This window comes from Bos grunniens, chromosome X (assembly GCF_055505025.1).
Source record: "Bos grunniens cultivar Pamir isolate PY7600 chromosome X, Bosgru_T2T1.0, whole genome shotgun sequence".
In the NCBI taxonomy this organism is placed as follows: Eukaryota; Metazoa; Chordata; class Mammalia; order Artiodactyla; family Bovidae; genus Bos; species Bos grunniens.
This window is the reverse complement of record NC_141194.1, coordinates 50,600,776-50,623,962: the sequence shown is the minus strand read 5'-3', so window position 1 is coordinate 50,623,962 and position 23,187 is coordinate 50,600,776. Positions and strand designations below refer to the sequence as shown.

The 23,187-nt window shown below is 39.8% G+C and overlaps 1 protein-coding gene across 3 annotated transcripts in view; it reads right to left on the bottom strand.

The window, feature by feature from the left end:
* The window catches only part of WNK3 (WNK lysine deficient protein kinase 3), a 194,734-nt gene that overhangs the window by 93,534 nt on the left and 78,013 nt on the right, over window positions 1-23,187 (bottom strand). The gene's annotated exons all lie outside the window — the stretch shown is intronic.

Here is a 23,187-nt window from a genome sequence, read left to right as displayed (position 1 = left end):
TTCTTGGGATCCAAAATCACTGCAGACAGGGACTGCAGCCATGAAATTAAAAGATTCTTGTTCCCTGGAAGGAAGGTTCTGGCAAACCTAGATAGCGTATTAAAAAGCAGAGACATCACTTACTTTGTTCACAAAGGTCTGGATAAGTCAAAGCTACAGTTTTTCTGGTAGTCATGTAAGGATGTGAGAGATGGACCATAAAGAAGGCTGAGCGCCAAAGAACTGATGCTTTTAAATTGTGCTGGAGAAGATTCTTGAGAGTCCCTTGAACAGCAAAGAAACCAAACCAGTCAATCCTAAAGGAAATCAACCCTGAATATTCATCGGAAAGACTGATGTTTAAGCTGAAGCTCCAGTACTTTGGCCACCTGATGCAAAGAGCTGACTCATCAGAAAAGACCCTGATGCTGGGAAAGATTGAGGGCATGAGGAGAAGTGGGTGGCAGAGGATGAGATGGTTAGATACCATCACTGACTCAATGGACATGAATTTGAGTAAACTCTGGGAGATGATAGAGGACAGAGGAGCTTGGCATCATGCTGCAGTCCATGGGGTCACAAAAGTTGGACATGACTTAGCAACTGAACAACAACTACAAATGTGCTTTTTGCAAGTAACTCACTTAAACATAAGATAAACAGGTTGAAAACTGAAGGATGGCAAAAGATATATCATGCTAACATTAGTCAAAAGAAAGCGGAGTGGGTATGTAATATTAGAAAATGCAGAATTCAGAGGAAAGAATTACTAAGGATGAAGTTATGGGGCTATTACACTAATTAAAAGATCATCATACTTAATGATGAAACATTGAAAGCTTTCTCACTAAGATCAGGAACAACTACTGGAAGTTCTAGAAAAAGCAATTAGGAAGAAAAAGAAATAAAAGCATCTAAATTGGAAAAAAAAAGATGATAATATCTTACATAAAGTCCTGACAAATGATGAATCCACCAAAAAACAAAAACAATATGGAAATACAAAAAACCTCGAATAGCCAAAGCGATCTTGAGAAAGAAGAATGGAACTGGAGGAATCAACCTACCTGACTTCAGGCTCTACTACAAAGCCACAGTTATCAAGACAGTATGGTACTGGCACAAAGACAGAAATATTGATCAATGGAATAAAATAGAAAGCCCAGAGATAAATCCACGCACATATGGACACCTTATCTTTGACAAAGGAGGCAAGAATACACAATGGATTAAAGACAATCTCTTTAACAAGTGGTGCTGGGAAATCTGGTCAACCACTTGTAAAAGAATGAAACTGGACCACTTTCTAACACCATACACAAAAATAAACTCAAAATGGATTAAAGATCTAAACGTAAGACCAGAAACTATAAAACTCCTAGAGGAGAACATAGGCAAAACACTCTCCGACATACATCACAGCAAGATCCTCTATGACCCACCTCCCAGAATATTGGAAATAAAAGCAAAAATAAACAAATGGGACCTAATTAACCTTAAAAGCTTCTGCACATCAAAGGAAACTATTAGCAAGGTGAAAAGACAGCCTTCAGAATGGGAGAAAATAATAGCAAATGAAGCAACCGACAAACAACTAATCTCAAAAATATACAAGCAACTCCTACAGCTCAACTCCAGAAAAATAAACGACCCAATCAAAAAATGGGCCAAAGAACTAAATAGACATTTCTCCAAAGAAGACATACAGATGGCTAACAAACACATGAAAAGATGCTCAACATCACTCATTATCAGAGAAATGCAAATCAAAACCACTATGAGGTACCATTTCACACCAGTCAGAATGGCTGTGATCCAAAAGTCTACAAATAATAAATGCTGGAGAGGGTGTGGAGAAAAGGGAACCCTCTTACACTGTTGGTGGGAATGCAAACTAGTACAGCCACTATGGAGAACAGTGTGGAGATTCCTTAAAAAACTGGAAATAGAACTGCCTTATGATCCAGCAACCCCACTGCTGGGCATACACACTGAGGAAACCAGAAGGGAAAGAGACACGTGTACCCCAATGTTCATCGCAGCACTGTTTATAATAGCCAAGACATGGAAGCAACCTAGATGTCCATCAGCAGATGAATGGATAAGAAAGCTGTGGTACATATACACAATGGAGTATTACTCAGCCATTAAAAAGAATACATTTGAATCAGTTCTAATGAGGTGGATGAAACTGGAGCCTATTATACAGAGTGAAGTAAGCCAGAAGGAAAAACATAAATACAGTATACTAATGCATATATATGGAATTTAGAAAGATGGTAACAATAACCCTGTGTACGAGACAGCAAAAGAGACACTGATGTATAGAACAGTCTTATGGACTCTGTGGGAGAGGGAGAGGGTGGGAAGATTTGGGAGAATGGCAATGAAACATGTAAAATATCATGTAGGAAACGAGTTGCCAGTCCAGGTTCGATGCACGATGCTGGATGCTTGGGGCTGGTGCACTGGGACGGCCCAGAGGGATGGTATGGGGAGGGAGGAGGGAGGAGGGTTCGGGATGGGGAACACATGTATACCTGTGGCGGATTCATTTTGATATTTGGCAAAACTAATACAATTATGTAAAGTTTAAAAATAAAATAAAATTAGAAAAAAAAAAAAAAGAAACCCTAAAAAAAAAAAAAAAAAAAAATAACCAAAAACCTATTAGAGCTAATAAACTATTTTAGTAAAGTTACAGAATACCAGAACAGCACTCAAAAATCAGTTATATCTATACATCACCAATGAGCAATCCAAAAAGGAAATTAAGAAACCAATTTCACTTACAATAACATAAAAAAGAATAAGGGTGTAAGACTTGTATACTGAAAACTATAAAATGTTGCTGAAAGAAATTAAAGAACACAAAATTTAATGAAAAGATATCCCATGTTGATGGATTGGAAGATTATTATTAGGGAACAATACTATTCAGAACTAAATCAATCTCTATTAAAACCTGGATATTGGGAGGAGATTCTTTTTCTTTTTGCAAACTTGATTTTAAAATCATATGGAGGTGCAAGCGACACAGAAATGCTAAAATAGTCTTGAAAAAGTAAAACAAAATTGGAGGACTCATGCTTTTATATTCAACTGATTTTCATTGAGTGCTATGTCTTAAAAAAAAGAGTGCCAAGTCTATTCAGTAGGGAAAGAATACAGATGGTCTTTGACTTTTGGTCTTTGACACAATATTTTTTCTAACCATATAATGGTGTGAAAGCAATACACATTTACTAGAAATTGTACTTTTATTTTTGAATATTGACTTCTCTTAGACTAACTATGTAGTATAATACTTTTCTGTGATGCTGGGTAGTGGCAGTGAGCCACAGCTCCTGAGTCAGCCATGTGATCATGAGAATAAACAATCAATACATTTACAACTATTCTGTTTTTCACTTTCAGTACAGTGCTCAGTAAGCTGCAAGAAATATTCAAGACTTTATTATAAAATAGCCTTTGTGTTAGATGATTTTACCCAACTGTAGGCTAGTGTAAATGATTTGAACACATGTAAGGTAGGCTAGGTTAAGCTATGATGTTCAGTAAGTTAAGTATATTAACAGCATTTTCTATTTCAATTTATGATGCATTTACATAGGATATAACCCCATATAAAGACAGACAAAGGCCACTAAGTATACAAAAAGGTGCTTAATATCAGTCATCAGGGAAGCACAAATTAAAACCACAATAAGGTACTACTACACATTCACCAGGGGCTTCCCAGGTGGCGCAGTGGTAAAGAATCTTCCTGCAAATGCAGAAAATGCAGGAGACACAAGAGACACAGGTTTGATCCCTGGGTCAGGAAGATGCCCTGGAGTAGGAAATGGCAACTCACTCCAATATTCCTTGCCTGAAAAAATCCATGGACAGAGGTGCCTGGCAGGCTACACTCCATGGAGTCACAAAGAATTGGATATGACTGAGCGACTAAGCACACACACACATACTCACCAGAATAACTAAAATTAATGTTGGCAAGGGTGTGAATCTCTCATATATTGCTGGTGTTAGCAGCCAATTTGGAAAACTGAGAATTCTTAAAAAGTTAAACAGCTATCCTATGACCCAGCAAATTCTACAACTGGGTATTATTCAGGAGAAATGAATACATGTATTAACAGAAAGACTTATACAAGAATGTTCATTACAGCTTTATTCATAATAGCTCCCACCCAAAAAAAACTAATACACACAACATGGATCAATCTTTAAAACATACTGAATGAGAGAAATCTTACACAGGAGTACATACTGTGTGATTCCATTTCTATGAAGGTCTAGAGCAGGGTAAATTAATCTACGGTGAAAAAAAAAATCAACAGTGGTCAACTGGTGGGAGGTGTGTGGTTGGACACTGACTGGGAAGGGGAATGAAGGAAATTTCTGCAGTAATAGCAATATTGTTTATCATGTGGGCAAGCTACAGCCTGCAAGCCAAACCTGGTACACCAATCATTTTTGTGAATAAAGTTGTATTGGAACACGGTCATGCCAAATATTTTATATATTGTTTATGGCTGCTTTCACACATGCAATAGCAGAGTTGAGTAAATGCAATGGAGACTACATAGAGCACAAAGCTTAAAATAGTTACTATCTAAACCCTACAGAAAATATTTGCCAACATCTTTTTTTTATTTTTATAATGGTTTGGGTTACAGAGGTGTAAGCATTTGTCAAAACTCAATGAATTATGATCTCTGCATTTTACTGCACATAAATTTAAACTGTGGGAGAGGGAGAGGGTGGGATAATCTGGGGGAATGGCACGGAAACATGTATAATATCATATAAGAAATGGATCGCCAGTTCAGGTTCGATACAGGATCCTTGGGGCTGGTGCACTGGGATGACCTGGAGGGATGGTATGGGGAAGGAGGTGGGAGGGTGGTTCAGGATGGGGAACATGTGTACACCCCCGTGGCGGATTCATGTTGATGTGTAGCAGAACCAATACAATACTGTAAAGTAATTAGCCTCCAATTAAAATAAATAAATTTAAATTAAAAAAAGGAAAAAGTTCAAAAAAAATTTAAACTAAAAAATATAAACAAATACTGAATTCTAGTCAATGATATGCATGCTGAAGTGTTTATGGATAAAATATACTAATGTCAGCAACTTTAATTTTGAATTTACTGATAAATGGATAAAGTAGTTGATAGATAAGAGATAGACCAAATACAACAAAAATTAACTGTATAATCTGGCTGGTAGATATATGTACATTCACTTTTTCTTCAACTTTTCTGTATCTTTGAAATTCTTCTTAATAAAATGCTGGGGGGCCGATTTTAATTTGTTGTTCAGCCACTCAGTCATGTCCAACTCTTTGCAACTCCATGAGCTGCAGCATGCCAGGCTTCCCTGTCCTTCACCATCTCCCGGAGCTTGCTCAAATTCATGTCCATTGAGTCGATGATTCCATCCAACCGTCTCGTCTTCTGTTGTCCCCTTCTCCTCCTGCCTTCAATCTTTCCCAGCATCAGGGTCTTTTCTAATTTTTAATTAGGTAAGGAAAGTATACAACACATGCCCACAGAAATGAACATTCCAATCTAAAATACCTTGTGAAAAAATTTATTCTAAAGGAATGTCCTGGAATAGCATGATTTGAAGAAACTTCAAAGACCTTTATTAATCCTTGATCATTCCTGATAGAAGTTAACATGCACACATTAGAATTCATTATACTTTATGCCCCTGATGAAGAAGAAATTTCATAAAATACACAATACTTAAGATCATAGCTGTTTAAAACAGTAATATCACCAGTAAAAAGAAAAAAAACTCATAGCACATCTATCACCTAAGGACCTCAAAGCATTTTATTAGCTAAACTCAATAAATTCAGTCTTTAGAAATACCTGAATCAGAACAGAAGAGAAAAAATAAAGTGAATTCTCAGTTCCTACCTTTAATTAATTCAATCGATCCCATGAGTTAACTACATCTCACTGAAGTCATCATGTTCTTTTACTCAAATTCTGGCAGGGAGAATAGCTATCTTTTAAAGAGGATGGATGATGTAATGATTTAAGGGAACAGCCTCTGCAGCTAGGTGGTCTGGGTTGAAATCCTGGCCCTCTCATATGATACTCAGAAAGTTATTTAACCTCTCTGAACCTCAATTACCCTTAATGAAAGCTACTATTCATAGGGTTGTTTTGAGGATAGTACACATAGAGCCATTAGAACAGTATTTGGCACCTAAGAATCACTCAGTAGTGCTCATTATTATCATCCCATAAAATCCAATGCTATATAATAAATGTAGAACAGTAAGATAGCCATAGACTTGAAACGTATTAGGACTTGCTGTTCTTCAAACATGCCAAACCCACTTTTCTCTCAAAGTCCCTCTGCCTGAAATGTGCACTAAGGACTCCCTCACCTCTTTCAAGTGTGTGCTGAATTTGTCAACCTTCTCAATGAGGCCTACCCAGATCATCACCTTATTTAAAATTGCAACCCACTTTCCTCCTTAGCCTCCACTGAGCAAACACCGGGAGATAGTGAAGGACAGGGAAGCCTGGTGTGGTACAGTCCATGGGGTCGCAAAGAGTCAGACATGACTGAGTGACTGAATAACAACCCTTTACTGTATTATATAATTTACTTTTTATTGTGGTTATTGACAGTCTCCCTGCATTAGAAACAAAACTCAATGACAGAAAGAATTTTTGTCTTTTATTCACTGATATATTCCAAGTAGGTGCTCAAATATTTTTTGTTAACATCATCTGGTCTAATCCCTTCACTTCTTTCATGAAGAAATGCTAAAAAGGCTTGAATCAAAGCTACCTACTGATTAAGGAAAAAAGCCAGGAACAGGGACTGTGACTTCCAGTCCCATTGCCATTTTTACTATAGCTCACTATATCCTGGATCCTTGAACATTACAGAAAATGCACAATCATCCATATTTTCCCCCCAGGAGAATTTACCTTTGAAATTTGTTGGCCTTGCAAATACTGCTCTGTCCGTAACAAAGAAATGCTCTGAGAGGCAGTAGAAGCCTGTACTGGAATACTAAGTGGCGACAAATGAACAGAAGAAGATGGCTGATTTGTAAGGTCTATCCCAGAACTGGATGAGAGTTTGGTGTTGTAATTGTGTTTCTGATGACCCAGAACGAAATGCTAAGCTAGAAGATGACTGCCACTGTGGCTGGACAGCAGACTACTGCTGAATGCATGCTGGCTGGACTGCTGTGCTAGGTTTCTTTGCAGGGGAAACGTTTAATTCCTGTCTAATGCCAGAAGCACTCGAGGCTATTCAAAAGGCTGTATTACATGCTGGTGCTTCAGTGACGCTGGTTGCAACTGTTCTTGCAAAGGATATATAATCAGGGCCACATGTGTAATGGCTTTTGGAATACCTGGTAATGGCTGAATCTGGTTAGGTGCATGTGAATGAGGTACCTGCTGTTGGAAAGCAGCACGTTGGATATATAAAGACTGCTGTTGATTTAGGGGATCTTCTTGGGTACACAGTGGCTTTTCTGTGCTTGCCTATGAGATAAATTAGTCATCTGCTGCTGATGAAAGAAAGCTGAGTGAGAAGCCTGGCTTCTTGTTAATATGATTGGAAATGCTGTGCAGAGAAGTATGGGGGCTGGATCTGGGTCTTTGAAGAGGCCTATGAAGGACATTCGGAGAAGGCAATGGCACCCCACTCCAGTACTCTTGCCTGGAAAATCCCATGGACGGAGGAGCCTGGAAGGCTGCAGTCCATGGGGTTGCTAAGAGTCGGACACGACTGAGTGACTTCACTTTCACTTTTCACTTTCATGCATTGGAGAAGGAAATGGCAACCCACTCCAGTGTTCTTGCCTGGAGAATCCCAGGGACGGGGCAGCCTGGTGAGCTGCTGTCTATGGGGTTGCACAGAGTTGGACACGAATGAAGCGACTTAACAGCAGCAGCAGCAGCAGCAGCATGAAGGACATTTGTGCCGGGTGTTGAAGCTGTCCTTCCACAGCCCTCCGAGATGTAATGCTAATTGAATGGGCTTTTAGCTGCTGGTGCCCAAAACTGACATCTGTTTGTTGGGTAGGCTGAATTCTACACATTAAATAAAGGCTCAATAGAATGTGTTGTGTATCTAAGGTTAATGTTAAGTATGACTTATGTCTTTTGCTCCAATGTTGTTTAAGAACCTTGGGGTTGTGTTAAATAAGCTTGTTGCTCAGAAGTCTGCACTACATAAGGTGGTACTGAGTAAAAGTCCTGATGTGCAGTTTGTAATATGTATTTGCTTGCCATCAGAAGAATTTACTTTGTATACTCACTGGGTGATGAAGGTTGTCTGCTAAGTTGTCTAGATAGTGTAAGCACTGTGTTCTGAATAAGGGACATACTCAAATGCCTGGTAAGCAGGCTGTTCTATAGGTTTCACAGGGTAAGCTGCTTGGATTATACATTCTGGCTGGTCTGGAAAAGGAGACCAAACCAGAGGTTCCACTGTATAAACAGGCTACCCTTGGACTGGGGCCAAATAAGAGGGCTATGCCACAGGTAGGGCTGGATAAGAAGTCTATAGAATAGGTTGGTTGTGATGCTAGAGGTTGTACAGTGTAAACAGGATGCTCTGGGATGGTAGTAAATAAATAGGCTGTGTGGAAGCCTTTATTGGGTAAGTCGGCTGTGATGAGTTAAGAAGCTTATTCCTCGGAAGTATCACAAGGTGCAGCTGCTCAGGAGCCTTCAATGGGAAGGATGGCAGTTCTGCAGGTGGTCCTGAATAAGTGTGTTGAACAGAATAAGATGGCTGTTTCAGGGCCTGAATGACACTGGCAACTTACATGAGTTTCAGATTTTTCAGAGTACAATCCCACTGAACATGTTTCTGTGGTGATGTTATTAAGTTGGTGTAAAAGTAATTGTGGTTTTTGCATTGTTGAAATTTGCTGTTTAATATTGGATACATTCTTAAATGTGGTTATGTTATATATTCTTTTAATGTACATTTCTTGCTTTATGTTTTTTGCTAATGATTTATATATTGATTGTTGTTTATTTTATATTTATTTTAGACTGTGGAAATGATGTTAGACAAAAAGCAAATTTGAGAAATTTTCTTATTTGAGTTCAAAATAGGTCATAAAGCAGCAGAGACAACTCACAACATCAATGACACATTTGGCCCAGGAATTGATAACGAATGTATAGTAGTGGTTCAAGAAGTTTTTCAAAGGAGATGAGCACCTTAAAAATGAGGAGCGTAGTGGCCAGCCATCGGAAGTTGACAACAACCAACTGAGAGCCATCATCATACGTGGGAAATTGCCAAAGAACTCAATGTCAACCATTCTACAGTCATTCAGCATTTGAAGCAAATTGGAAAGGTGAAAAACGGTCAGTAAGTGGGTGTCTCATGAGCTGACCGAAAATCAAAAAATTGTTGTTTTGAATTGTCATCTTTACTTATTCTACATAACAACAATGAACAATTTCTCGATCAGACTGTGATGTGCGACAAAAAGTGAATTGTTGGGGGCCAGAGTGAGGTACTCCGCCCGTGACAAAGGTCATGAGGAAGGAGGCTCGACATACGCAAAGGCAGGATCGAGCCTCAGGAGTCCCCCTGGAACTCCTCGAGCATCTACCCCCATAACCAAAGCCTGCCTACTTTACTACTTTGTGCTCTTACCTACACCTCTGACTTTACGAGGGGCTGTCCCCCACCACCTCTTTCGGAGAAGGAGTTAACCTAGAGCTCCAGTTAATAATAATTCCTGGGCGTGATAAGAGTGTTTTAACCTACAAACTCCTCTGAAGGTTCTCTAGCCTGCCTGACAGGCTCGTCCGGCCACATGTGATTGCTCACAGCCTCCCAAACGTGAGAGGCATGAGATGCTTTAAACCTTCTAAAAACAGGTTCCTTAGAAAAGTTAGAAAACTATTAGTATAAGTATAATGGGCTGATTAGAAATTGTGTTGGTGAAGGGTTTTTCATTTGTTGAGCCAATGTTTGTTGCTAAGTCTCCATATCCCCTGCCCTTACACACATTAATGAATATATAGAAGGAATAAGTATTAACCTTTGATATTAATCACGTTAGACCTTAGGCTAAGTAAATTCTTTCCTTAACTAAAACCCACTACACCCTCACCCTGTAGGAATGTAACTTTATTTGGGTGGCGTCTGTTTTGAGAATAATCAGCCCTGGAGAAATAAGTGTCCTGATTGACTGACCGCTGTCACAAGGAGAGGGTCGTAAATTGTCAGCAGGCCCCCCTGGCCAGAAGATGATGTAATACCCCTAAGACCTCTGTATACATTTGTGTGAAGCACCTGACTTTAATAAAAGTCAGGACTGCTGTCCCCACGTGACTTTTGTATAACATCTCAGTGTATAAAAACAGACTCTGGAAAATAAAGAATTGGGATCAGTTTCTCGAAATACTGGTCTCCCCATGTCGCTCGCTCTCTCACTCTGGTTGAGTCTCCATCTGGAGCGCGGAACCCACCATGCTTACTAATTATGCCTGGGCTTCTAAGATCCGACCGGGGAGGCCTCAGTGTCTCCTCTCCTTCGGGAGAACGGAAGGACGCCTGCGGCCTACGTAAGTGGTGCAAACTTCTTGTCTTGAAGTTTTATTGGTCTCCCGCGTAAACCAAGCTACTCAGCCTCTTTTCTCCACTGAATTTTCCTACTGAGCTATCCTTATTCTATTACTCTTTATATCTTTAATTAATATCTAATTGAAGCTATTGTATCCTGATTCTCGCCTATGCCGTCTCTCCTTCGAATACCCTGGATCAGCCGGGGCTGGTCCCCGGCAGTGAATTTTATACAACAACCAGAAGTGAACAGCTCAGTGTGAAAAGAAGCTCCAAAGCACTTTCCAAAGTCAAACTTACACCAGGGGGAGGAGCCAAGATGGCGGAGGAGTAGGACAGGGAGAACACTTTCTCCCCCACAAATTCATCAAAAGAGCATTTAAACGTCGAGTAAATTCCACAAAACAACTTCTGAATGCCGGCAGAGGACATCAGGCACCCAGAAAAGCAATCCAACTCTTCGAAAGGAGGTAGGAAAAAATATAAAAGACAAAAAAAGAGACAAAAGAGGGAGGGACGGAGCTCCATCCCGGGAAGGGAGTCTTAAAAAGAGAGAAGTTTCCAAACACCAGGAAACCTTCTCACTGCCGAATCTGTGCCGAGCTTTGGAAGCACAGAGGGCAACATAACAGGAAGAAAAAATAAATAAACAATTAAAACTCGAAGATTGCGAGTCCTACGATAACTCCCCCAGCGGAGAAGCAGCGCAGACGCCTGCAGGCGCCATTAACAAGCGGGGGCTGGGCAGGGAGGCGCAGCGCGGGCTGCATCGCTTAGAGTAAGAATCTGGCCTGAATACCCTAAGCACTATCTGAGCGAAATAATTTGGGCTAACAAACCAGACTGTGGGATATCTACCACGCGAAAAGCCAGCCCCAACCTAAGACCGCCAGGCCCGCGCACGGAACAAAGAATTGAACAGAGATAGCCGGCTGCAGACCTTCCCCCTCCGGTGACAGGCAGCCAGAGCCGGAAGGGGGCAATCGCAGCCCCAGAGAGACATTATCTATAAAACTGTAAGCAGGCTTCTTTGCTAACTAAAACTTCTTGGGGGTCTGGACGGTTAACATCTGCCTAAGAAGGTGCGCCGGTTTTGCGCCCAGATAACCGAATGGCGGGGAGGCGATAAGTCGCAGCATTGGCGCTCGCCAAACACCTCATCACTTGAGCTGCTCGGACCTGGGAAGAGCACAATACTCAGGCCCAACTGAGTCTGCGCCTCTGAGGACTACCCGAGTGCCTGAACCTGAGCGGCTTGGACCTGGGAGGTACATACAACCCAGGGCCAGCCTCGGATTGTTCCTGGCGGAACAACCTAGAGCCCGAGCAGTGTGGGCAGGGAGGCTACACGCGCAGTGAGCGGGGGCAGACCCAGTGTGGCTGAGGCAATGCGAGCGCACGCCAGTGTTATTTGCTTGCAGCATCCCTCCCTCCCTCCCCACAGCGCGACTGAACAAAGAGAAGAAATACAGTTCCACCCATCAGAACACTGACACAAGCTTCCCTAACCAGGAAACCTTGACAAGCCACCTGTACAAACCCACACACAGCGAGGAATAGCCACAATAAAGAGAACTCCACAAACTGCCAGAATACAGAAAGGACACCCCAAACTCAGCAATTTAAACAAGATGAAGAGACAGAGGAATAGCCAGCAGATAAAGGAACAGGATAAATGCCCACCAAACCAAACAAAAGAGGAAGAGATAGGGAATCTACCTGATAAAGAATTCCGAATAATGATAGTGAAATTGATCCAAAATCTTGAAATTAAAATGGAATTACAGATAAATAGCTTGGAGACAAGGATTGAGAAGATGCAAGAAAGGTTTAACAAGGACCTAGAAGAAATAAAAAAGAGTCAATATACAATGAATAATGCAATAAATGAAATTAAAAACACTCTGGAGGCAACAAATAGTAGAATAACAGAGGCAGAAGATAGGATTAGTGAATTAGAAGATAGATTGGTAGAAATAAATGAATCAGAGAGAATAAAAGAAAAACGAATTAAAAGAAATGAGGACAATCTCAGAGACCTCCAGGACAATATTAAACGCTACAACATTCGAATCATAGGGGTTCCAGAAGAAGAAGACAAAAAGAAAGATCATGAGAAAATACTTGAGGAGATAATAGTTGAAAACTTCCCTAAACTGGGGAAGGAAATAATCACCCAAGTCCAAGAAACCCAGAGAATCCCAAACAGGATAAACCCAAGGCGAAACACCCCAAGACACATATTACTCAAATTAACGAAGATCAAACACAAAGAACAAATATTAAAAGCAGCAAGGGAAAAACAACAAATAACACACAAGGGAATTCCCATAAGGATAACAGCTGATCTTTCAATAGAAACTCTTCAAGCCAGGAGGGAATGGCAAGACATACTTAAAATGATGAAAGAAAATAACCTACAGCCCAGATTATTGTACCCAGCAAGGATTTCATTCAAGTATGAAGGAGAAATCAAAAGCTTCTCAGACAAGCAAAAGCTGAGAGAATTCTGCACCACCAAACCAGCTCTACAACAAATACTAAAGGATATTCTCTAGACAGGAAACACAAAAATGGTGTATAAATTCGAACCCCAAACAATAAAGTAAATGGCAACGGGATCATACTTATCAGTAATTACCTTAAACGTAAATGGGTTGAATGCCCCAACCAAAAGACAAAGACTGGCTGAATGGATACAAAAACAAGACCCCTACATATGTTGTCTACAGGAGACCCACCTCAAAACAGGGGACACATACAGACTGAAAGTGAAGGGCTGGAAAAAGATTTTCCATGCAAATAGGGACCAAAAGAAAGCAGGAGTAGCAATACTCATATCAGATAAAATAGACTTTAAAACAAAGGCTGTGAAAAGAGACAAAGAAGGTCACTACATAATGATCAAAGGATCAATCCAAGAAGAAGATATAACAATTATAAATATATATGCACCCAACACGGGAGCACCGCAGTATGTAAGACAAATGCTAACAAGTATGAAAGGAGAAATTAACAATAACACAATAATAGTGGGAGACTTTAATACCCCACTCATACCTATGGATAGATCAACTAAACAGAAAATTAACAAGGAAACACAAACTTTAAACGATACAATAGACCAGTTAGACCTAATTGATATCTATAGGACATTTCATCCCAAAACAATGAATTTCACCTTTTTCTCAAGCGCACATGGAACCTTCTCCAGGATAGATCACATCCTGGGCCATAAAGCTAGCCTTGGTAAATTCAAAAAAATAGAAATCATTCCAAGCATCTTTTCTGACCACAATGCAGTAAGATTAGATCTCAATTACAGGAGAAAAACTATTAAAAATTCCAACATATGGAGGATGAACAACACGCTGCTGAATAACCAACAAATCACAGAAGAAATCAAAAAAGAAATCAAAATTTGCATAGAAACGAATGAAAATGAAAACACAACAACCCAAAACCTGTGGGACACAGTAAAAGCAGTCCTAAGGGGAAAGTTCATAGCAATACAGGCACACCTCAAGAAACAAGAAAAAAGTCAAATAAATAACCTAACTCTACACCTAAAGCAACTAGAAAAGGAAGAAATGAAGAACCCCAGGGTTAGTAGAAGGAAAGAAATCTTAAAAATTAGAGCAGAAATAAATGCAAAAGAAACAAAAGAGACCATAGCAAAAATCAACAAAGCCAAAAGCTGGTTCTTTGAAAGGATAAATAAAATCGACAAACCATTAGCCAGACTCATCAAGAAACAAAGGGAGAAAAATCAAATCAATAAAATTAGAAATGACAGTGGAGAGATCACAACAGACAACATAGAAATACAAAGGATCATAAGAGACTATTATCAACAATTATATGCCAATAAAATGGACAACGAGGAAGAAATGGACAAATTCTTAGAAAAGTACAACTTTCCAAAACTCGACCAGGAAGAAATAGAAAACCTTAACAGACCCATCACAAGCATGGAAATTGAAACTGTAATCAAAAACCTTCCAGCAAACAAAAGCCCAGGTCCAGATGGCTTCACAGCTGAATTCTACCAAAAATTTAGAGAAGAGCTAACACCTATCCTGCTCAAACTCTTCCAGAAAATTGCAGAGGAAGGTAAACTTCCAAACTCATTCTATGAGGCCACCATCACCCTAATACCAAAACCTGACAAAGATGCCACAAAAAAAGAAAACTATAGGCCAATATCACTGATGAACATAGATGCAAAAATCCTAAACAAAATTCTAGCAAACAGAATCCAACAACACATTAAAAAGATCATACACCATGACCAAGTGGGCTTTATCCCAGGGATGCAAGGATTCTTCAATATCCGCAAATCAATCAATGTAATACACCACATTAACAAATTGAGAAACAAAAACCATATGATTATCTCAATAGATGCAGAGAAAGCCTTTGACAAAATTCAACACCCATTTATGATAAAAACTCTTCAGAAAGCAGGAATAGAAGGAACATACCTCAACATAATAAAAGCTATATATGACAAACCCACAGCAAACATTATCCTCAATGGTGAAAAATTGAAAGCATTTCCTCTAAAGTCAGGAACAAGACAAGGGTGCCCACTTTCACCATTACTATTCAACATAGTTTTGGAAGTTTTGGCCACAGCAATCAGAGCAGAAAAAGAAATAAAAGGAATCCAAGTTGGAAAAGAAGAAGTAAAACTCTCACTATTTGCAGATGACATGATCCTCTACATAGAAAACCCTAAAGACTCCACCAGAAAATTACTAGAGCTAATCAATGATTATAGTAAAGTTGCAGGATATAAAATCAACACACAGAAATCCCTTGCATTCCTATACACTAATAATGAGAAAACAGAAAGAGAAATTAAGGAAACAATTCCATTCACCATTGCAACGAAAAGAATAAAATACTTAGGAATATATCTACCTAAAGAAACTAAAGACCTATATATAGAAAACTATAAAACACTGGTGAAAGAAATCAAAGAGGACACTAATAGATGGAGAAATATACCATGTTCATGGATTGGAAGAATCAATATAGTGAAAATGAGTATACTACCCAAAGCAATTTATAGATTCAATGCAATCCCGATCAAGCTACCAACAGTATTCTTCACAGAGCTAGAACAAATAATTTCACAATTTGTATGGAAATACAAAAAACCTCGAATAGCCAAAGCGATCTTGAGAAAGAAAAATGGAACTGGAGGAATCAACCTACCTGACTTCAGGCTCTACTACAAAGCCACAGTTATCAAGACAGTATGGTACTGGCACAAAGACAGAAATATAGATCAATGGAACAAAATAGAAAGCCCAGAGATAAATCCACGCACATATGGACACCTTATCTTTGACAAAGGAGGCAAGAATATACAGTGGATTAAAGACAATCTCTTTAACAATTGGTGCTGGGAAATCTGGTCAACCACTTGTAAAAGAATGAAACTAGAACACTTTCTAACACCATATACAAAAATAAACTCAAAATGGATTAAAGATCTCAACATAAGACCAGAAACTATAAAACTCCTAGAGGAGAACATAGGCAAAACACTCTCTGACATACATCACAGCAGGATCCTCTATGACCCACCTCCCAGAATATTGGAAATAAAAGCAAAAATAAACAAATGGGACCTAATTAAACTTAAAAGCTTCTGCACATCAAAGGAAACTATTAGCAAGGTGAAAAGACAGCCTTCAGAATGGGAGAAAATAATAGCAAATGAAGCAACCGACAAACAACTAATCTCAAAAATATACAAGCAACTCCTCCAGCTCAACTCCAGAAAAATAAATGACCCAATCAAAAAATGGGCCAAAGATCTAAATAGACATTTCTCCAAAGAAGACATACAGATGGCTAACAAACACATGAAAAGATGCTCAACATCACTCTTTATCAGAGAAATGCAAATCAAAACCACTATGAGGTACCATTTCACACCAGTCAGAATGGCTGCGATCCAAAAGTCTACAAATAATAAATGCTGGAGAGGGTGTGGAGAAAAGGGAACCCTCTTACACTGTTGGTGGGAATGCAAACTAGTACAGCCACTATGGAGAACAGTGTGGAGATTCCTTAAAAAACTGGAAATAGAACTGCCTTATGATCCAGCAATCCCACTGCTGGGCATACACACTGAGGAAACCAGAAGGGAAAGAGACATGTGTACCCCAATGTTCATCGCAGCACTGTTTATAATAGCCAGGACATGGAAGCAACCTAGATGTCCATCAGCAGATGAATGGATAAGAAAGCTATGGTACATATACACAATGGAATATTACTCAGCCATTAAAAAGAATACATTTGAATCAGTTCTAATGAGGTGGACGAAACTGGAGCCTATTATACAGAGTGAAGTAAGCCAGAAGGAAAAACATAAATACAGTATACTAACGCATATATATGGAATTTAGAAAGATGGTAACGATAACCCTGTATACGAGACAGCAAAAGAGACACTGATGTATAGAACAGTCTTATGGACTCTGTGGGAGAGGGTGGGAAGATTTGGGAGAATGGCATTGAAACATGTGAAATGTCATGTATGAAACGAGATGCCAGTCCAGGTTCAGTGCACGATGCTGGATGCTTGGGGCTGGTGCGCTGGGAGGGCCCAGGGGGATGGTATGGGGAGGTTGGGAGGGAGGAGGGTTCAGGATGGGGAGCATGTGTATATCTGAAATTAAAAATTATAAAAAAAAAAAAAAATAAGCAGGGTGACAACATACAGCCTTGACATACTCCTTTCCCAAAAAAAAAAAAAAAAAAACTTACACCAAAAAAAAGGTCGTGGTCAGTTTGGTGGTCAGCTGCTAGTAGGATCCACTGCAGCTTTCTGAATCCTGGAAAAACCATTATATCTGAGAGATATGCTCAGCAAATTGATGAGATGCACTGAAAACTGCAACACCTGCAGCCAGCATTGGTCAACAGAAAGGGCCTAATTCTTCTCCATGACAATGCCCAACCACATGTTATACAACCACACTTCAAAACTTGAATGAAATGGACTAGGATATTTTACTTCATCTGCCATATTCCCCTGACCTCTTGCCAACTGACTATCACTTTTCAAGCAACTAAAAAGTTGCTTGACAACTTGTTACAGGGAAAATGCTTCCACAACCAGCAGAATGCAGAAAATGATTTCCAAGAGTTCATCGAATCCTGAAGCACAGATTTTTACACTACAAGAATAATCAACCTTATTTCTCATTGGCAAAAATGTGTTGACTGTAATGGTTTATAGTTTGATTAATAAAGATGTGATTAATAAAGATGTGTTTGAGTCTAGATATAATGATTTAAAATTCATAGTCTGAAACTACAATTACATTTGTAACAATCTAATAAAAGATGCTTACTCCTTGGAAGAAAAGCTACAACAAACCTAGACAGCATATTAAAAAGCAGAGACATCACTTTACCAACAAAGGTCTGTATAGTTAAAGCTATGGTTTTTCTAGTCATCATGTACAGATGTGAGAGTTGGACCATAAAGAAAGCTGAGTGCTGAAGAATTGATGCTTTTGAAGTGTGGTGCTAGAGAAGACTCTTGAGAGTCCCTTGGACTGCAAGGAGATCAAACCAGTCCATCCTAAAGGAAATCAGTCCTGAATATTCATTGGAAGGACTGATGCTGAAGCTGAAGCTCCAGTACTTTGGCCGCCTGATGCAAAGAACCAACTCGTTGGAAAAGGCCCTGATGCTGGGAAACATTGAAGGCAGGAGGAGAAAGGGATGATAGAGATGCTTGGATGGCATCATTAACTTAATGGACATGAGTTTGAGCAAACTCTGGGAGATAGTGAAGGACAGGGAAGCCTTGTGTGCTGCAGTCCATGTGATCAAAAAGAATCAGACACTACTGAGCCACTGAACAACAACAATATAATCTTAGGTTGTAAAATTAATGGCTGCTGCTGAATAGAGGCTTAGAAACAATGCTTCTCTAAATGCAGTCTGGCTTTGTGGAACTGAAGAATCTGGAATTACAGACTTCTGATATACCACTGATTATGGCTAGGATACTGAATGTATCTTTTGTGAAGGCTAATGGGCCCTCGAATGCACCTCAATGCAATTAGAAGGGAGCTAAGCTGTACCACCAGCATTCTGTGCACTGCTCGCAAGTTGGGCAAAAGAATAATTTGACAAAGCTGGAGGTGATTAACTGATAAGAAACTAGAAATTTGATTGGCATTTGGTAATTTAGTTAATGCCTGATTCCCATTTCTAGGGTCAAGTTCAAGTTGAAGACCAACCATTAGATCCTGGGAAATCATTTGTGAAGCATGCAATGTCTAAGGAGAAATTACAAACAAGACTGGTTGTGGAACTCCAGTAACTGACAAGTCTAAAGCCACAGGTTGAGCTAAAATTTGTACATCTGCTCCAAAACTCAGCTGTAGTTCCTGGTGCTGATGCAAAAGAATTCAAATTATAAATGCATGTATCATGGGAATTCTCTGGCCTCCAATGGTGAGGACTTGGTGCTCTCATTATCAGGGCCCTGGGCTCAATCCTTGATTGAACTAAGATCCCACAAGCTGCAGAGTGTAGCCAAAAATTTTTTAATTAAAAATAAAATAAATGCATATAGCATGTTCAATTTAATGGGGGGAGTCCCAGACAGAATGATAGGTAAAATAATGCTATGTTGCAAAGATTTGGGGGCTTCCCTGGTGGCTCAGAAAATAAAAGGATCTGCCTGCAATGCGGGAGATCTGGGTTCAGTCCCTGGGTAAGGAAGATCCCTGGAGAAGGAAATGGCAACCCACTGCAGTATTCTTGCCTGGAAAATCCCATGGTCAGAGGAGCCTGGCAGGCTACAGTCCATAGGGTTGCAAAGAGTTGGACACGACTGAGAGACTAACACACTATAAAGATTTTAGGAACTTATCCAAAAGGTGTTGGGTATAGTGTTAGTCCTATAAAAATTCTATTAATAACACCACAAACAAATGTTAATTGAAGACACTAACAGACTGAGACTAGCCCCCAACAAAATATTGCTCATGGCCTCTCATTTACTGAACTTGTCACATAACTCATTCAAACCATGGTAGAAATTCAGAGTAACTGAATCTGACACCTTCACACACCAGAAAGTGGAAGTTCTAAGAGAAATCTCAAAAGGATTTTAATATCATAGCTAAAAGGAACAAAGAAGCTCTCTCAAGAGGAGAGGAGAGAGTTGGTTGAATACATATAGGTTGCCTGTAATAATTCCTAAAACTTAAACCACTAGGTTTATAAAAAGACCCTCACTGGTCAAAGTGCTTACTTATGTGAATTCTAAATATTAGGTGAAAAAGGCAGGCTACAAAATAGTATGTATGTGATATACATATGTATGTATAAAAAAAGTTATATGTGTACACAAAAAGACAAATCTAGAGTTCATACATTCATAAGATTTAAAGACACAGTTCAGTTCAGTTGCTCACTCGTGTCCGACTCTTTGCGACCTCATGAATGCCAGAACGCCAGGCTTCCCTGTCTATTACCAACTCCCAGAGTCCATCCAAACTCATGTCCATTGAACTAGTGATGCCATCCAACCATCTCATCATCTGTCATCCCCTTCTCCTCCTGTCCTCAATCTTTCCCAGCATCAGGTCTTTTCAAATGAGTCAATTCTTCCCATGAGGTGGCCAAAGTACTGGAGTTTCAGCTTTATATCATTCCTTGCAAAGAAATCCCAGTGCTGATCTCCTTCAGAATGGACTGGTTGGATCTCCTTGCAGTCCAAGGGACTCTCAAGAGCCTTCTCCAACAGCACAGTTCAAAAGCATCAATTCTTTGGTGCTCAGCTTTCTTTATAGTCCAACTCTCACATCCATACATGACCACTGGAAAAACGATAGCCTTGACTAGACAGACCATTGTTGGCAAAGTAATGTCTCTGCTTTTCAATATGCTGTCTAGGTTGGTCATAACTTTCCTTCCAAGGAGTAAGCGTCTTTTAATTTCATGGCTGCAATCACCATCTGCAGTGATTTTGGAGCCCCAAAAAATAAAGTCTGACACTGTTTCCCCTGTTTCTCCATCTATTTGCCATGAAGTGATGGGACTGGATGCCATGATCTTAGTTTTCTGAATGTTAAGCTTTAAGCCAAGTTTGTCACTCTCTTTCACTTTCATCAAGAGGCTCTTTAGTTCTTCACTTTCTGCCATAAGGGTGGTGTCATCTGCATATCTGAGGTTATTGATATTTCTCCCGGCAATCTTGATTCCAGCTTGTGCTTCCTCCAGCTCACCGTTTCTCATGATGTACTCTGCATATAAGTTAAATAAGCAGGGTGACAATATACAGCCTTGACGTACTCCTTTTCCTATTTGGAACCAGTCTGTTGTTCCATGTCCAGTTATAACTGTTGTTTCCTGACCTGTATACAGATTTCTCAAAAGGCAGGTCAGGTGGTCTGGTATTCCCATCACTTGAAGAATTTTCCACAGTTTATTGCGATCTACACAGTCAAAGTTTTTGGCATATTCAATAAAGCAGAAATAGATGTTTTTCTGGAACTCTCTTGCTTTTTCGATGATCCAGTGGATGCTGGCAATTTGATCTCTGGTTCCTCTGCCTTTTCTAAAACCAGCTTGAACATCTGGAAGTTCATGGTTCACGAATTGCTGAGCTTGGTTGGAGAATTTTAAGCATCACTTTACTAGTGTGTGAGATGAGTGCAATTGTGCGGTAGTTTGAGCATTCTTTGGCATTGCTTTTCTTTCAGATTGGAATTAAAACTGACCTTTTCCAGTCCTGTGGCCACTGCTCAGTTTTCCAAATGTGTTGGCATATTGAGTGCAGCACTTTCACAGCATCGTCTTTTAGGGTTTGAAATAACTCAACTGGAATTCCATCACCTCCACTAGCTTTGTTCGTAGTGATGATTCCTAAGGCCCACCTGACTTCACATTCCAGGATGTCCAGCTCTAGGTGAGTGATCATACCACCATGATTATCTGGGTCGTGAAGATCTTTTTTGTATAGTTCTTCTGCGTATTCCTGCCACCTCTTCTTAATATCTTCTGCTTCTGTTAGGTCTATACCATTTCTATCCTTTATTGAGCCCATCTTTGCACGAAATGTTCCCTTGGTACCTCTAATTTTCTTGAAGAGAACTCTAGTCTTTCCCATGCTATTGTTTTCCTCTATTTCTTTGCATTGATCATGGAGGAAGGCTTTCTTATCTCTCCTTGTTATTCTTTGGAACTCTGCATTCAAATGGGTATATCTTTCATTTTCTCCTTTGCTTTTGGCTTCCTTTCTTTCCACAGCTCTTTGTAAGGCCTCCTCAGACAGCCATTTTGCTTTTTTGCATTTCTTTTTCTTGGGGATGTCTTGATTCCTATCTCCTGTACAATGTCACAAGCCTCCGCCCATAGTTCACCATGCACTCTGTCTATCAGATCTAGTCCCTTAAATCTATTTCTCACTTCCACTGTATAGTCATAAGGGATTTGGTGTAGGTCATACCTGAATGGTCTAGTGGTTTACTCCACTTTCTTCAACTTCAGTCTGCATTTGGCAATAAGGAGTTCATGATCTGAACCACAGTCAAATCTAGAGTCTCTACCCCCAAATATAAATGATAATTTATTTCTAGCTGGAGATAGTATATGGTTTTCACTGTCTTCTTTATAACTTTGCAGACTTTATTTTTGGAGAAAGCGATGGCACTTCACACAGTACTCTTGCCTGGAAAATCCCATGGACGGAGGAGCCTGGTAGGGTGCAGTCCATGGGGTCGCAAAGGGTCGGACACGACTGAGCGACTTCCCTTTCACTTTTCACTTTCATGCATTGGAGAAGGAAATGGCAACCCACTCCAGTGTTCTTGCCTGGAGAATCCCAGGGACGGGGGAGCCTGGTGGGCTGCCGTCTATGGGGTCACAGAGTCGGACACGACTGAAATGACTTAGCCACACCAGCAGGTTTTATTTTAAATAGGTAAATAACACTTTCATAAGTTTTTTATCCTTTTTTTTCAAAATACACAAACCTGTATATTTATGTGGTTGAACCTAAATTATTATTAATAATTTAAGCATCCATCCAACACACTTTGCATTACAGTCTTAAGAGATAAATCCAACCACAACATGAACTCAAGAATGAACATATACCACATAAGCTACAAACACTAGCCACACACCATGCACTGTCAACTATACCATATTAAATATATCCCCTGCTGCTAAGTCGCTTCAGTTGTGTTCAACTCTGTGTGACCCCATAGACAGAAGCCCACCAGGCTCACCCATCCCTGGGATTCTCCAGGCAAGAACACTGGAGTGGGTTGCCAAATATATCCCCAGCAGATTTTAAATGTGTCTGGCATTTGTCAAGTATGTGTATGTTTTCCCCTACAAGATTGAGCTTTTTGAGGGCAAGGACCATATTTTATCTTGTTTTATACCCCGAGAGATGGCAGTTATTAAAAGTGTGCTGATGAACTTTGACTATATACTAATCTCTTAAAACCAACAGATGCACCAGCTGCTAACTAAATCATATACAAAGAATGCCTAGGAGCTCAGATGATCTCATTCCCAAAGAGAGAAGACACACGTAGGGGATGGTGAAGTTGAGAA